The sequence below is a fragment of the Mytilus galloprovincialis genome, chromosome 14 (assembly GCF_965363235.1).
Source record: "Mytilus galloprovincialis chromosome 14, xbMytGall1.hap1.1, whole genome shotgun sequence".
Classification (NCBI taxonomy): Eukaryota; Metazoa; Mollusca; class Bivalvia; order Mytilida; family Mytilidae; genus Mytilus; species Mytilus galloprovincialis.
The window spans coordinates 16,201,597-16,217,836 of NC_134851.1; the positions used below are offsets into that span (position 1 = coordinate 16,201,597).

General features: G+C 31.0%; 1 long non-coding RNA gene across 1 annotated transcript; it reads right to left on the reverse strand.

Annotated features, from left to right (window-relative positions):
* Positions 1-246: 246 nt before the first annotated feature.
* On the reverse strand, positions 247-3,004 carry LOC143058040 (uncharacterized). Its single transcript, XR_012972922.1, has 3 exons — positions 2,882-3,004; positions 2,519-2,647; positions 247-371 (listed from the first exon to the last, which is right to left on the reverse strand). It is a non-coding gene; the product is annotated as an uncharacterized LOC143058040 (long non-coding RNA).
* Between the last annotated feature and the right edge of the window lie 13,236 nt (positions 3,005-16,240).

A 16,240-nucleotide genomic window follows, 5' to 3' on the forward strand; every position in this document is an offset into this window, starting at 1 on the left:
ACAGGACAATCTTAGATATATGTAGAATTCATTATAAAGTTTACATTAGCAAACAATTTTAATTTCTTTGGGCAGCATTACTTTACACAAAAAGTGTAATTTAAACCACTGTCAACAAACAATCACATACAAAAATGATATAGGACCTCTTGCAATTGCAGCGATTGCTTGCTTACACATTTAATGAACCGCCGAGCACCTATTGGTATTTATTGCAGTTTTAATTATACTAAATTGAATAATATTTACCATCAAGGGCATCATCGTTTGTGGTATCGTTCCCGGTGTCGTTCGTGGTGCATTCTGGGATTGCAGGAATAGATTCGTCATACCTCTCCACGATACAATTGGCATCGACCAAATAAGCAACACTGCTAACAAAAATAACTGTTACTTAGTTTTTGTAAACTTTCTTGAATTGTATTGAAAAAAAATAATTATCGGTCGAAACACACACAGGTATAAGACCATTAAAAAAATATATACACTATCATTGAACTCTACTAAGGTATTTTCAAGTAGGTGAATATCATAGAAATTGACAGAATCAAACATACGACTTGATCAACCAATGAACAAATGAAAAAAAAACAACCAGCTGTCAAGTGTTATACCACATTAAATAGAAGGGCGAACGATACCAGAGAGACATTCAAATTCATAGATCGAAACTGACAACACCATGGTCTAAAAAGAAAAAGACAAACAAACAAATGATAGTACACAAGACAAAACATAGAAAACTAAAGACTAAGCGACACGAACGTCATCAAAAACTGGAATGATCTCAGGTGCTCTGGAAGGGAACGCACAGCTTGCTTTACATTTGGCAACCATGTAGAAAAACCCATACCGCATATTAAGCCATAAAACAGCACGACATAACAAAACTCGTAACAATTTAACAGATACTAGTAAATGCAACTTTTGTACGTCATGCACTCTAATTCAGAACAATAAAAGCTAGTTGATATCAAACAGAATGGAGGAAATTAATGCTCATACGGATACCAAAAACATCAGTGCCGAAAAGCACACATTATATATTGACAGGTAGAAACCTATCAGCTTAAATCTCATCACACGTCAAGGATTAATATAACGCTAATTTATCTTCATAAATATGGAAGAATACCCTTTTTAATTCAATGTTAAAAGGAACAGCTAGTGTTTTATACTTTACCTTATACTGAGGGCATGGACTTTAATTTTGGAAAAATTATCAATTCATTTTTATGAACGTTCTTGTGTATCGTCTAACGTCTACCTCTGCTTTGTCGCTCGGTATGACTAAAACCCTCTACGCGAATACCTTACTAATATATATATTTAAAAGAAATGCATTGTTTTTTTTTCTCTTAATTTTCTATAATTAAAACTTAATACCAATGTTTTCAATTAAATCGAAATAGAGAGGCGGGTTATCCTATTCTGAACAAAGAGGTACATTCTTCAAAAAATATTTGAGTACAGACAAGGAAATATCATTGACTTTTTTTCATACCTGTACGTCAAACAGTTGTATGAACTGTAAAGAAATCAATAGCCCCACTACGGTCCGTTTTTTTCTTTTTGTTAATGACATAATCGAATGCAATTTTGCATACACAAACTTGGTGTAATCAGTATGTGCTTGTTTTTGTTTGTGTGAGTACAGGTTGGTGAGCTATATTTATGTGTTACGGCTATTGCTCTCTGTAAGAGACAACTTGTTGTACTGCTCCTGACACACCCTCCGAATTACGGTATCAGTACTTTACTTTTGTTGAAAATTTTGGTCTTTAAATACTGTGGATTATTGTATGATACCAATAATCGTGTTTTTCCTGACTACAAGTGATATACGACTTAAATTTTCCACGAAGTAAAAAAAAAATAAAGACTGTATGCAGATTTTGACAAAGTCACGAAATCAGAAATATACAAAAATACAATCTTACAGTATCTACGAAAATAGGTTCCAACAAATATAAATGGATATAAATTATACAATTCATGCTACTCGTGTTGTCTAATATAAATATTGTTTTGTGAAGACGCTTTGTTTCAACAATTTACATGACTCTTTATGTTTGACTTGTTTAAGTGCTTTACCTTTGATATAATAGTAACCGATGCATGCATTTTTTATTGGCCATCATGTTGATATGTTTACCTAGTATGTCTGTTTATTTTGTTCACACACCGTTGTCAATACAATGGAATTGTATGCGACTGTCATACAAGTGAGAGGTTTACCTATTCAATCCACCGTTTTCTACATTAGAATATGCATGTACCAAGTCAGGAATATGAGAGTTGTTATTCATTTAATTGATGTTTTAGTGCTTTTAATTTTGCCATGTGTTTAAACTTGTTTAAACAATTTGCTCGGAGTACGGCAATTTTGTTTTGTTTTATTTTATTTTGTCAGTATGTATATATGCATTACTTTTATATTTCAAATACAACTTTCTGATTTGTATGCTTTATTGGTATTTATAAAAAGACTAGCACTAATGATAAATAGTAAACTTACACCAGATCATAGCTGGATAGACAAAGCGAAATGATAAATCTGTTTTCTCATTTTCCAAAATCAATATATAGGTTGGTTGTTCATTTTCTCCCGACATATTACATGTATTAGGAAATTAATATGCCTCGTCTGAAAATTAAAAAGAACTGGCAGAATTGACATTTTGTAAAATGCACAATATTTTTTTGAAGTTGCATAAGTTTCAGCTTTTATATAACAAATTGCCCGACAATAGTTCAGACGTAAATGGTTTGTTTGAATATAATTACCAGAGAGAGAAAAACGAAGAAGGGGTTTCCTCAAACAATACCTTTGTTATCAAAAGATTAAATCAGAAAATTATATATTCAATATTTTACTTACCACTAGGTGTAATTAGTCATTATACATTAATCTGACAATATCTGGATATATTTGTAAATATTTCTACAAATAATAAAAGTACAGTCATGATTGGTTTGTAAATATTCTTCCTCAGGGTGTATACCACAAAATATGATAACATGTATTTGTACTACTATAAATAATGTTGTCAAGGCAAACAACATTGATAAATATGTAAATAAAGTTTTCATAGATTACTACCTTCGGTAAAAACTTATGGTATACTACTATGATAACATAAGCAGAGTGGTCAGTATTATAATTTTGAAATGATTTATATCATACCCTTCATGTTTTCACAATTAAGTATAAAGCAAATTATATAACAAAAAAAAACTTTGGTTCGAACGCACGCAGGTAATGTACATTTGAATGGATTCAGCTATTTTATTTTAATAAAAAAAAAAGAAGATGTTGTGTGATTGCCAATGCGACAACTCTCCACAAGAGACCACAATGACACAGAAATTAGCAACTATATGTCACCGTACTGCCTTCAACAATGAGCAAAGCCAATGCCGCATAGTCACCTACAAAAGAATCCGAAATGCCAATGTAAAACAATTCAAACGAGAAAAGTAATGGCCTTATTTATATTAACAAAAATGAACGAAAAACAAATATGTTACACTTAAACAAACGACAACCACTGAATTACAGGCTCTTGACTTGGAACAGGCACATAACCCAATTTTTGACTAATAGTTCCTCAAGTTGATTGTAAATATTTTTTACTCTTAACTTTTTATGTTTAACGTGCACTGGACCCAGTCAGTCAATCAATCGTTTGTTTCGTATCCAAATTTGATATAACCGGGTTTATTATCATGTTGACTGTTTTACTTAACTGTACATTCTTAAATTAAATACTACGGAAAGGTTATTGAGAGGAAACAACATTTCTACAAATAAACTCATCAATGATACCAGGATTGAAATTATGAACGCTTTGTGTTTGCAAAATACTCATTAGTGACAAAAACAAATAATAAAAAAGGCGAACTAAAGAACGAATATGAAAAGCAAACTTCCTAAACAGTTTTACCAATTACAGCTAACGTTATATATTCCTGGGATAGAACATCCTTCTTATCACTTTCGAAAAATTCAAATTTTGAAAAAACTTAATTCCTAATCATTGCCATAATCATCATTCATGTCAGCACAGAAGCATTAATTATAATATATCATTGCTACTTCTGTCCAGCCAATTCATAGTTCTAAATCGTTACAAGATACAGTATGTTCACCTTACCACTTGCGTTTGAACTCAAATATCCCAACTGTCAATGAATATATCATTTACTTTCTAACTGTCAACTTCCCATTTGTTAGCAGTAAATTATTCTCTGGTTCGTCGTTAGGTGATTTCATATCTCAGTTACTGAATTACTCTTGTGCATCCTCACATTTGACAGTATTCATAAACAGGAATGTGTATTAAATTTCAAAGTACTTATGACGAGTTTCCTTACATAAGAATATGACTGTAATTTTTCCTATAGTATGAATTCTTCTTCGTCAAAATTATCTCCCAATTAAGCCAGCTTATTTTTACAAGCGTACAAATGGAAGCCACTGTCCCGCGTCAAAATTACATCTTGACAATCTATAAAATCATCTACATACCTCCATAACGATTCTTTAATTTAAATTGTATATTAAAAGAAATGTGTATCTAATAGCTATTAAACATCATTTAATCAGTCGGAAACCAGGTTGAAATAGAACAAAAGAATCGAAGCTCTTTGTTAGAGAAGGCGATAAATGCTTACTGTAATGTTTACTATAGTGACAAAAATTTTAAAAGTTAATAGAAACAAACAAAATTACAATTTTCTTCTCAATTATGAAGTGTTTTATTTTGAAAACACCATTTGCATAAGTTTTCAATTTATTTAGTACATAGTTAAGCAGAACAATTAGATATCAAGTCGACGACATGGGTATCTTTCAAGTTGGATGTAAAATATGCATAACCTCCGATTTTAATTTTTTTTTTACCACGGAAAACATATCAATCTATTAGTTTAGTAATTTTCGTGTCTGCCCTTCCATTATGTGACTAAAGAACAAATTCCAAAAAATGGGTAACAATTGTATCGAAAAGAGAAAATCGAGTGCACCTTTTTATGATAGGGCGTGTTTGAGTTGAAGATTTTGTCTCGATATCGTACAAAGCAAGAATATTTAATATATCGTCTCGCTTCAAATTCTTTCATTTTTATATATCAAAGTTACAGGTTGACTTTATAACATAAAAAAATCACAGTACTAAAAGATGAAATATATGGGCCAAGTGAAATACCTATCTAATGAATCACAAAAATAGAGTAGGTGTGTCCGAATAGCTATTTTTTTTACTGAAAGTACTTGACAACAGTCTTTCAAGTTGGATGATGAAAATGCATATCTTCGAAAAATCATATTTTTTGTGTGTGAAAACTAGGGTTTATAGTCTTCAACCATTAAAAAAATCTAGTCTGCCCTTCCAGGAAATATTTAATAAGAATTTTTTTAAATGTTTATGAATTTTTGAAAATTCCACCTGACAACCGATCAGACAATAGTTTTCAGTTGAATCAATGCAGACAAGATCATTAACTGATGCTCTTTAGCTAGTTGATACATTTGTCTTTTAAAATACAACTGACATATAAGGATCGTAATGGTGCAATGTGGATAAATTTATCGGTTTCCGAGAGCAAAATTGGCAGCGCGTCATCCCTATAATGGCTTTCATTTCTACGATTGTGAAAATGAACTGGCGTAATGGGGAGATAAATTTGACGAAGTAGAATACTGAATGTAATGTACTGTTCTATTCTACATTTAATCAATTTAGAACTATTTCCTGGACGGTTGTCAGGTGGAATTTTCGAATGTTCATATAATTTAAAAAAAAAAAATCTAATTAAATATTTCGTGGAAGAGCAGATACAAAAAATTCAGGAGTTGAAAACCAATAACCCTAGATAACACACACACACACACAAAAGAAGTTATTTAAGTAATGAATTTTCCAAATCCATTTGTAAAATCTGTTGTCAAGTACTCTAAGTACAAAATTTGCTTTCGAACACACCTACTCTGTTTTTATAATTCATTTGAAAGGTATCTCACTTGACCAATATATTCAATTTATTAGAACTGTGAATTTTTAATGTTATTAAATCAACATGTAGCCTTAAAAGATGTAAAAGATATAAAAAAAAAATAGAAGCAAGACGAAGTATTAAATGTATCTGCTTTATAAATATGTGTTGTTATTTTTGTCGGCGGATTTAAGATTATGCACAAAAATGACCCACTTGTATTTGCACCTATGTCTACAATTTAGTTTAAAATCTTGCAATAATAACACAGTGATAATTTGTATACATGTATATGGGCTAAATATTCATTGAACGATATACAAAACCAAAGGGGAAAGAATGAATAACACCAAGAAACGGAAACGTCACTGAAGGCTCTCAATTGATAATTATTTACCAACACCATCCACAAAACATTATACACATCAAATCAAATTAAACCTGCAAGTCAGAGTTAGCAAGCTATAAAACCAGGTTGAATCCACAATGTTCGATATAAGAAAATGCATTTGCAAAGTCAGGAAAATGACATTTGTTTTCCTTTCGTTTAATTTCTTTGATGTTTCGATTATGCCATTTTTTATTAAACTTTCCGATTTTAATTTTCCTTGGAGTTTTTTGGGTTTTTTTTTTTGTGGTTATTATACTTTTTATAGTAAAATTATGTCAAAAATTCAAAATAATACAATTGAGTTACAGTTTGCAACTCAAATATTATTAAGTGTTGCATCTAGTTAGTAAAATATACGCAACCATAACTGAAAATTCAGAACTTTAAGACTTTTTATCATCATATCGTGTGAGAACTACTTTTTTACATTACGATAACTTTAAAATCTAGCTGCGGAACCGTAGCTCTTAGGTCCTTATGTTATTTTTTGACTATTTGCGGATGGTGCGCAAATAATAAAAAACATAATTTAAAAACCTAAGAGCTACGGTTCTGCAGCTATGTGAAATCATGATCATTCCTTAAATTCGAAAATGTATATACATACAACTCGAAGCATATATCTGGGTATAGTCATCATATATGATACATTTGATACAGCATGTACAATATCTTGTGTTCAAATTTGTTTTTCATTTAAAAATATTATATCATTATCACTTTTGATTATAACTTTTATTATGATAAATATAATTTTTATGTTATATTTCAGAACCATTGCTGTTTAAATATCGAATTATGAAAATATCCAAATTACACAAGGTCGCAGTCTATTTCATGTACTGCATCTTGATTGTATATACCACGCAACTTACAGAGAATACATGTATATTTGATCCGCGATGTAAATGTTACAATTCAAATCTAGGAGTTTCTTGTATTCATAAAAACATCACAGGTGACAACATCCCTCATTTTCCAAGAAGTGTACAACACCTTTCACGTTGGTTTAATCTGAAGCTGTTGGTAACGATAAATACACGATAAATTTCAACGGAAAGATAAAACAACTCCAGTAAGACCGAACTCAAAGAAGTTGATTTATCCCTCAATTTTATTCAGGATTTATCTTTTATAATATTTCATGGACATTTTCATGCTGTAAAGATAGATTTGAGCCACAACAAATTAACGGATGTAACTTTCGATCTTTCGAATCTAAGGAGTCTGAAAAGACTTGATTTATCCTATAACAGCATCAGTGGAATAACTTCACAAACTTCTATGAATACTTTACTAATAAACTCTCCAAAACATCAAAGTTGAAAATTGATCTATCAAATAATTTATTGAAATGTAGCTGTCAAAACCTGAAATTCTTACAATGGATGGACGAAAATCTAGATTTGCTTATACACGCGACAAAATACACGTGCCGGTTTGATAACAATAATGTAGTTCAATTGACAAATATCAATGCAATTGTAAAACAACTTGAAAAGGAATGCAGCTCGTATACCACGCTAATTATTTGTATAGCTATGGGGATAAATATAGCTCTTCTTAGTCTTTCTTCTGGATTGCTGTACAGGTATCGACGGAGGCTACGCTATCAGTATTATATGACAAGACATAAGTACAAGGTATTCCAAAATATTCAATCTAGCACTCATTATAAATACGATGCCTTCATATCATATGCAAATGAAGAAACCGATTTCGTTGTGCGTGAAGTTATACCACACTATTAACGTGGTGAAAACCTAAAACTCTGCGTACATTAGCGGGACTTCGTTCCAGGAGAAGAAATTACACAAAACATTACGAATGGAATTCACCAAAGTTGGAGGACAATATGAATATTAACGCGATTATTTCTTGATTCCTACTATTGCATGTATAAATTTCAAATGGCAAGAATGGAGAGTATATATTCGCGAGAAGGACAGAATATTCTCTTCCTAATCTATTATGAACAACTACGACCAAAATATCTACCGTTAGTCATCCTTGAGTTAGTTCAGAAGCAATCGTACATCGAGTATCCAAATGATGAACAAGGGAATGTTGTGTTTTAGAAGAAAATAGCGGAATGTTTTGGTTCATTTGATCATGAATAATCAAAAAAGAAAACTTGACCTTGACATTTTTTCAATACAGTAAATTTTAACTGAAATTTTATTGTATATGATATGTGTACTTTCTTTTCTAATAAACCACAATACATCTGAAAAAAAAACAATGTAGCACTTGGTATCTTTAATTTAAGTTTGATAGTATTGCCTGTATATGTAACGCTGTTTGGTCTGACTTAAATAAAACGTTATAGGTAAAACAAGGTTTGTTTTATAGGTAAAACAAGGTTTGTTTTATTTAAAGCCAACATACACATTGTAAATACGAAAAAGAAGATGTGGTATGAATTCAAATGACATCATAGTTATTGTGATATGGTGACTCGATGATTAAAAAATGGGTACATTTGGTTTTTTATCTCAAGTCATGATTCATATAAACAATCATCGTTGATGTTGATGAAGGGAATTTACTAGAATATAATGGTATTCTATGCATTTTAAGATGCATGTATATCGGGGGCATTATGTTGAAATGAATCTCTGCATTTTCTATGAAACTTAAGTTTTATTCCTTGACCCAAATTTTAGAAAACCGTGACCAGTGAAGAGGACGACGACATCGATAATTCAATGCAGCTTGTTCTCTACTTTCCAATTTAATGATGTTCAATTCATGAGTGTGTTATGTATGTAGGCCAATATTAAATCAGTCATATTCGTTGACTTAGCCCCTTATCATAAAGAATGTCAGTAATGCAAATATTGCTTTATTTATGAGTGAGCTATACGTTGAACGGTATATCGAATCAAAGTTTTTAAGCAGCAAAAGTGAACTTAACTAGGGTTCTTGTGTCTGCAAACGATCTACATTGAGCTTGATAAGAATCAATGACATATAATTCAATAATTTAAAGTGATTTGTCATAAAACCAAAAATTAAACTTACCAAATCCCAAACTCTGGCAGGTCACAAAAACGTATTTGTAAAGACGGGTATCAACGGGTATATTATTGTTTTATCTGAGATAGTTTAGGTTATTCACATATGAGTTGATCAAAACGTACATTTGTGCGTGAAAAGCACAAAAAGGATATAGATTTATAGACTGGAAGCTTTGTCTGATACTAGTCTATCACAGAAAACAACATCTTTTATGGCAATAATTTACTGTTTTGAATATTCTTGTTACAAAATGTAGTATAATTGGATATGCAAATATTCCATGCGTTTCACGGGTCGAAAAATCGATGTAGTTATTCGATTACTTCCATTAATAAGAATATGAAAATGAATTGATCTTTTACATTCAACAGTTTAAATGGCGGGCATTTAGAGCGTTGTTTAAAGTATGTTGTAGGATGCATTTTTATAAAAGATCTTACGATTGGAGGATTTCAGGAAAGGTATTATTAGTCATAGGTATTTGGGGACAGCAACTTTTTTCCGAAATCTGGTTTATTTTTCTTTCTATCATTTCAAGTATTTTTTCGTTTCTCTGTACACTATGCATATAAAAATATATTATATGTATGTTCATAGTATTCATGAAAACGCGAAATGAATTGTCCTATCACCAAGCCTTATTTTAAACAGTCCTAAACAAAAGTCTTGTGAATCACTTAAAAGCCCGTCCGTTGTCAAAATAATATTCTGCTCCGTTATTTTCATTATCCTCCCAACCTAACCCAATGGGAATAATCATTATAGGAGATGGACAATACAAATATGTATGGTACCTATAGAACACCGAGCCATGATGACTAAGTTATTTTGGAAGAACGAAAACAGGTCTTCTCATTGAATGGTAAAGATGCAACAATGAAACAGTTTTGACACTGCTTAACTTGCATGACACATCTCTTGACATGTTTTCAGTTGATGAATGTATTATTAGTTGCTCTGAAGTGTTGTACTGCCACATGAAAGACATTGTTTTACTAAAATTTGCTGTTATAGATTATTAAAAAATCTCTGCAAATAAATTAGTAAAGTATTATATTATAACATCCTTCTTTTGAATATTCTCAAAGAACATTTCTTTTTAAGTTATATCTACTAAATTATTTTTAAAAATTGTTCAACGGAATTGACCTTCATTAAACCGGCATTTCGCTATTTTTGCAATATTGTAATGTAAAATTTCCCAGAACCATCACTTTTTGGAATCGGTTTCATGTGAAAAGTAAAATCACAAAAGTACTGAACTCCGAGGATAATTTAACAGTCGAATGCTATAATTGAATGGCAAAATCAAACGAATGGATCACAACTGTCATATTCCTAATTGGTACAAGCATTTGTTTTAGGTAAATGGTGGATTGAACCTTATTTTATAGCTTGCTTAACCTCTCATTTGTATGACAGTCGCATCAAATTCCATTATATTAAAATGATGCGTGAACAAAACAAACAGACATATTAGGTAAAGATGTCAAAAATAGGGATACAGCATTCACCATTGTGCTATAATCTTAATCACCAAAGAACAAAACAAAGAAGGGCAAAATTCCATAGAGACAAAGCATATTAGAGAAAATCAAAGACAAGAATACACAAATTTACCATAGTACAATAACACAATGACAGGATGCATAAGTTCAGAGCCACGTCATAAAAGAATCAAAGAAACACAGTCATGCATATAGAGCAAGCACATTATAATATTCAGATAATAGTTGACTTTAACGTATAATCACGCGTTTCACGTCAGAAAGTAAACATCACACAGATAGAGATATAGAATAATTTTGTCGTTCAAAGTATGGAAGAATATATAGTCTATAGTATGTAGGTCTCTTATGCGTACCTTCTGCAGACTATACATTACAAGTTTACGTTTCCGTCGTCCCTCCTGCCTATATGCTTATTGTTTTTTCTTTTTTCTTCCAAAAAAGAGCCACGTCATTATCTATAAAAGAAACACAAAAGGGCACACAGACAAAGCATAAGTAAATATGAAAGACCAAAATAAAAAAATTATAATAGAACAATAGCACAATAGCGAAATTTCGAAGTACAAAGCCACGTCATATGTATCAAAGAAACATAAAAGGTCGCACGGACAAAGCAAAACTGAAAGACAATACAAACAAAACGATGATGGGATGCATACATGTAAGTATATAGCCACGTCAACATGATTTCACCAAAAACAAACAAAAAAGTAATTATCTGCTCGTTGGTCGGGTGGTTGTCTGTTTGATACATTACCCATTTCTATTCTGAATTGTATTAAGGTAATATACATAAAGACTAATAAAAGAACGCTTAAACACTTATTAAGATGATAAACAACGTCAGTACACAGAACCTATACTCTAAGACAATCGTCTATTATTTGTGAAGTTGAAGCGGAATACCTTGTGATGATCTTTTTAGAAAAAGGACGAGACGTTCTTTGATACACCCCTGATTCATTAACTTCCTGCTCAGACACTGGTGACGTTTTACAAATGCGGAGTAGCAGCTGCAAGTTCTTGAATACCGAATAAGTTGGGAAATGTATACCCCATATGCAGGTGAAGTTGGTATATTGCTACTAAGTTTGGGGAAATTGATAATTTCAAAATGGAATTCACCAAAGTAGGAGAACAATATGCCTATTAACACGATCATTTCTTGATTCATACTATTGCATGTTTGAATTCAACATGGCAAGAATGGAGAGTATATATTCAAGAAATTGTCAAAATATTCTTTTTCTGGTCTTCTATGAACAACTGCGTCCGAAAGATCTACCGTTAGTCATTCTTGAGTTAGTTCAGAAGCAATCGTACATAGAGTATCCAAATAATGAACAAGGAAACGTCGTGTTTTGGGAGAAAATAAAGGACGCTTTAGTTTAAAAGAGTTAATATCAACAGAAATGTCTAACAAAGATGTTTCCAACAGGAAACTGTGTTAGAAAGTTTTTTTGATATTTTAGGTTTACTAAAAAGGGATGTGATCTTTAATCAAATGTTTATAGAAATGTCTTTGGTATATAATACTTATAGATTATTTTTTCACTTGTATGACATTTAAGGATTGTTTCTATGTCTATTTAGAATGTTTGCTTAATAAAACATATATCAAAATAAAGGTCAATAAAAGCAATACAAACGACTGCATAGCGCAAAAAGTGTATTTGTTTTGACAAAGTATTCCATAGAAGTATATATATATATATATATATATATATATATATATATATATATATATATATATATATATATATATATATATATATATATAAGCATACACTACTAGTCTCATTGAGTAGTACGGGTACAAGATACACTTCCAGTAGATAATAAAAAATAAAATGGAGTACTACAACATCATTGTTGTAGGAATGAGATGTCTGGTGATTTGAAAAAAAAGACATTTGCTTACTTGTTACTAAATATAGTTTTAATAAATTTAACAGTAACGATTTGCACATAAAAAATTAGTGGTATGTGTAAATGAATGACAAAGTGATCAGAAACTTCTTTTTTTATGTAAAACCCATTCATACATAAAAGTATAAAATCGTTTAAATTATATGGCTTAAAACCTGCTTCTTACAGTAAGACATTTCCCCACTATATTTTTGTATTGTTTTTTAACTTGATGCCGTATTAGAATATTTAGTGAATATTTCAGTACCAAATACAATACGATACACAGTATTTTTATTTGCAATCATGGAGGCACTCAGAGGGCAGTATAAATACAAATAATTTATTAATATGATTAATATTAATTCTTAATGACAAAATATAGAATAACAAAAATAAACACAAAAGAGAATAGTCCCTTTCATAAATATCAAACTTTGTAGACTATATCTTAGAGTATCAAATGAAAGGTGAATGATTTGGGATCCTTGTAGAACACATATTGTCTGATTATTTTGGATAATAAAAACAAAGGTATGAATGGGTTCCAATATTGAGAGCATATATTGCCTTATCTGAAAGCACCTAGTATGATTCCACCACATTTTTGATAATCAGTACAACTATCTTATTTTACATAAGTACTTCTTTCCTGTATTTTTTTTAAATCGCTATGGAAGTGTTACATCTAAAAAAGTATATTTCATAATTAATTCCGCTGAAATCGTTTCTATATATAGGGACGATCTTAAACTTGCCCTTTTTAACAGGTATCGATCATTTCGCTTTGTATTTCTCACGTTTTGTCTTATTGGACATTTTACAATGTTTTATGTGACGGTTTTGGCTTTGATCACTCATGAAAGTAGTATGATGTAACTGTTAAGTTTTACTTCTGTCTATATGATCATGATGACAGTTATCATATTCGCAATCATGCTAAATCTTTTTATTTTCAAACTAGTTAGTATTGTTAACTTTCTTTTACCTCAACTTGCCTGAAAATGGATTGAAACTTAAGATAGCAAACATAATCAGATAGACAAGTTCGTCAAATAAGTCATCATTTATGAAAGAGTGGCAAAAGATACCAAAGGGACAGTCAAAATCATAGATTGATTAAACTGACAACGCCATAGCTTGAAATAAAAAGACAAACAAACAAATAATAGTGCAGAAGACACAACATCGAAAACTAAAGACTATGCAACACGAACACCTACAAACACTGGGGTGATCTCTGGTGCTCTGGAAGGGTAAGCAGAACCTGCTCCACATGTGACAGTTGACAACATATATGACGTATTGCCAAAATTGTCCAAATGTTTTGCATTCTTGCCTATTATCTTCTATACTATGATGTTTAGATTCAAACTTCAAATAGCAAAACTGTAATCATAAAAAAACTACAAATAAGCCAACACGGTCTTAGTCTTCAGTTGACTCGTATTAGAGTTATTGCACATTTATAATGAGTTTTATTTAAAAATTAATTGTGTTTGCCTAAGATTTTGAAAACGTTAAGAAAAAGATAAAAAGCAATAATGAGCAGCAGGACCAGATCTTATAAAACATCAACATAGTCGATATTGTCCGTTAACTCTTTTTGCTTTTTGTTGCCCCTTAAAGGTGACATTAAGCCAAAAGTAGCATTTATTCTATTTTATTGGTACAGCCTTATGTTTTTGATAATAACTGTGTTAATCACATTCTAAGATTAGTTTACAAATTATACTAATCTAAAGTCATTAAAATGTTTTTATAACGTACGTTACTTCCATTATAAGCGTGTATTGTAAATGCTGTATCGTATTTGAGGCAGATTGGAGATATATTTGTTTACTAATTAATAGAACCGTTTAATATTTGTAACAACAACAACAACAACAAAACCAAAGGTATTGGCGCTAAGCTTTTGTTTTAACCTACAAATTTGCTGAGATCGTGTTTCAGAAAAAAACATTTGATAGCATTTTAGATTCAAATATGAGAAATAAAGGCAACAGTAGTATACTGCTGTTCAATAGTCATAAATATTATGATAAAAAAAAAACAGTCCGGAGTCGCAGGTATGTCTTTTAATGTGATGTGAGGAAATAAAAAGAAATATTGGTGTCACTGCAACCGCTCCTTGCAACAGAATAGGTAAATTCTGATAATGAATTTGTTTATATTCAATATAATATTTTTGGTTATCTCCCCGTATACGACTAGAAAACTTCTTGTATATGTTTAGACATGATGTTAACTGTATTTTGTTAACTAAGATAATTGTTTGGCATAATAAGACGTTTAACCTGTTTTTATTTTCATTTCTGTAATTTGACAATCCGAAATGTGGTGAACCCTGAACCTTTTTAAAGTACTTTGAGTTATTATGTGTAAAAAGAAGTGTTTTCAAAGACCGATTACCGAAGACCAAAAACGCTTACCGGTTAACCGGATTCTTTTTCAATTTTGATAATTTTGATATAAATGTGTATTGAAATCATTAAATAATTATGCTTTCTTTAAATATTGTCATCGTGGTAATTAATTTGACAGATCAATTGTCCAGTATTTTGATTGCTATTGCTTATCCAAAAATATCAAATTAATTAGAACTTGTTTCTGTTCATAGTGTCTTTTTATTGTCGGGATGTACAAGTACCCGGCCACGTCCACTTGTATTTTTGTCAATCTGATGAATTAAGCCTTTTTCAGCTGATTTTAATAGTTCGTTGTACTGTTATACCTATGTCCCAGGTTAGGGGAGGGTTGGGATCCCGCTAACATGTTTAACCCGCCACATTATTTATGATATTTGTTTTTCGTTCATTTTTTAAAATAAATAAGGTCGTTAGTTTTCTCGTTTGAATTGTTTTACATTGTCTTATCGGGGCCTTTTATAGCTGACTATGCGGTATGGGCTTTGCTCACAATCGAAGGCCGTACGGTGACCTATAGTTGTTAATATCTGTGTCATTTTGGTCTCTTGTGGACAGTTGTCTCATTGGCAATCATGCCACATCTTCTTTTTTATATAATTAGTATACAGGTTTTTTTAACAGAAATAATAAATCAGTAAAACGGTTAAATTATACGATTGACTTTATTATTTCATTTTTGATCTAATATTGTGAAGGCCTACAACTGTTTGTGCAATCTCCGTCGTGCAAGGCTTTTTATACTTTAAACGAAATGCTAACTCAAAAATTGTGAAATGTGAATGTAATTAGTGTATTCTTGATACTTCGAGTAACATGCTGAATCTTTTCAAATTGAAGCACTCCACATTATTTTTGGAGACAACAAGAGAAAGTGAAAGAATCATCGGTTTTAGACATTACTAAATTCTACGAGATCAAGATTTTTTTTTTTTAATTTGAAGTTTGTACAAACGCCACAGTTGATACGGTGTATTTGATTATTA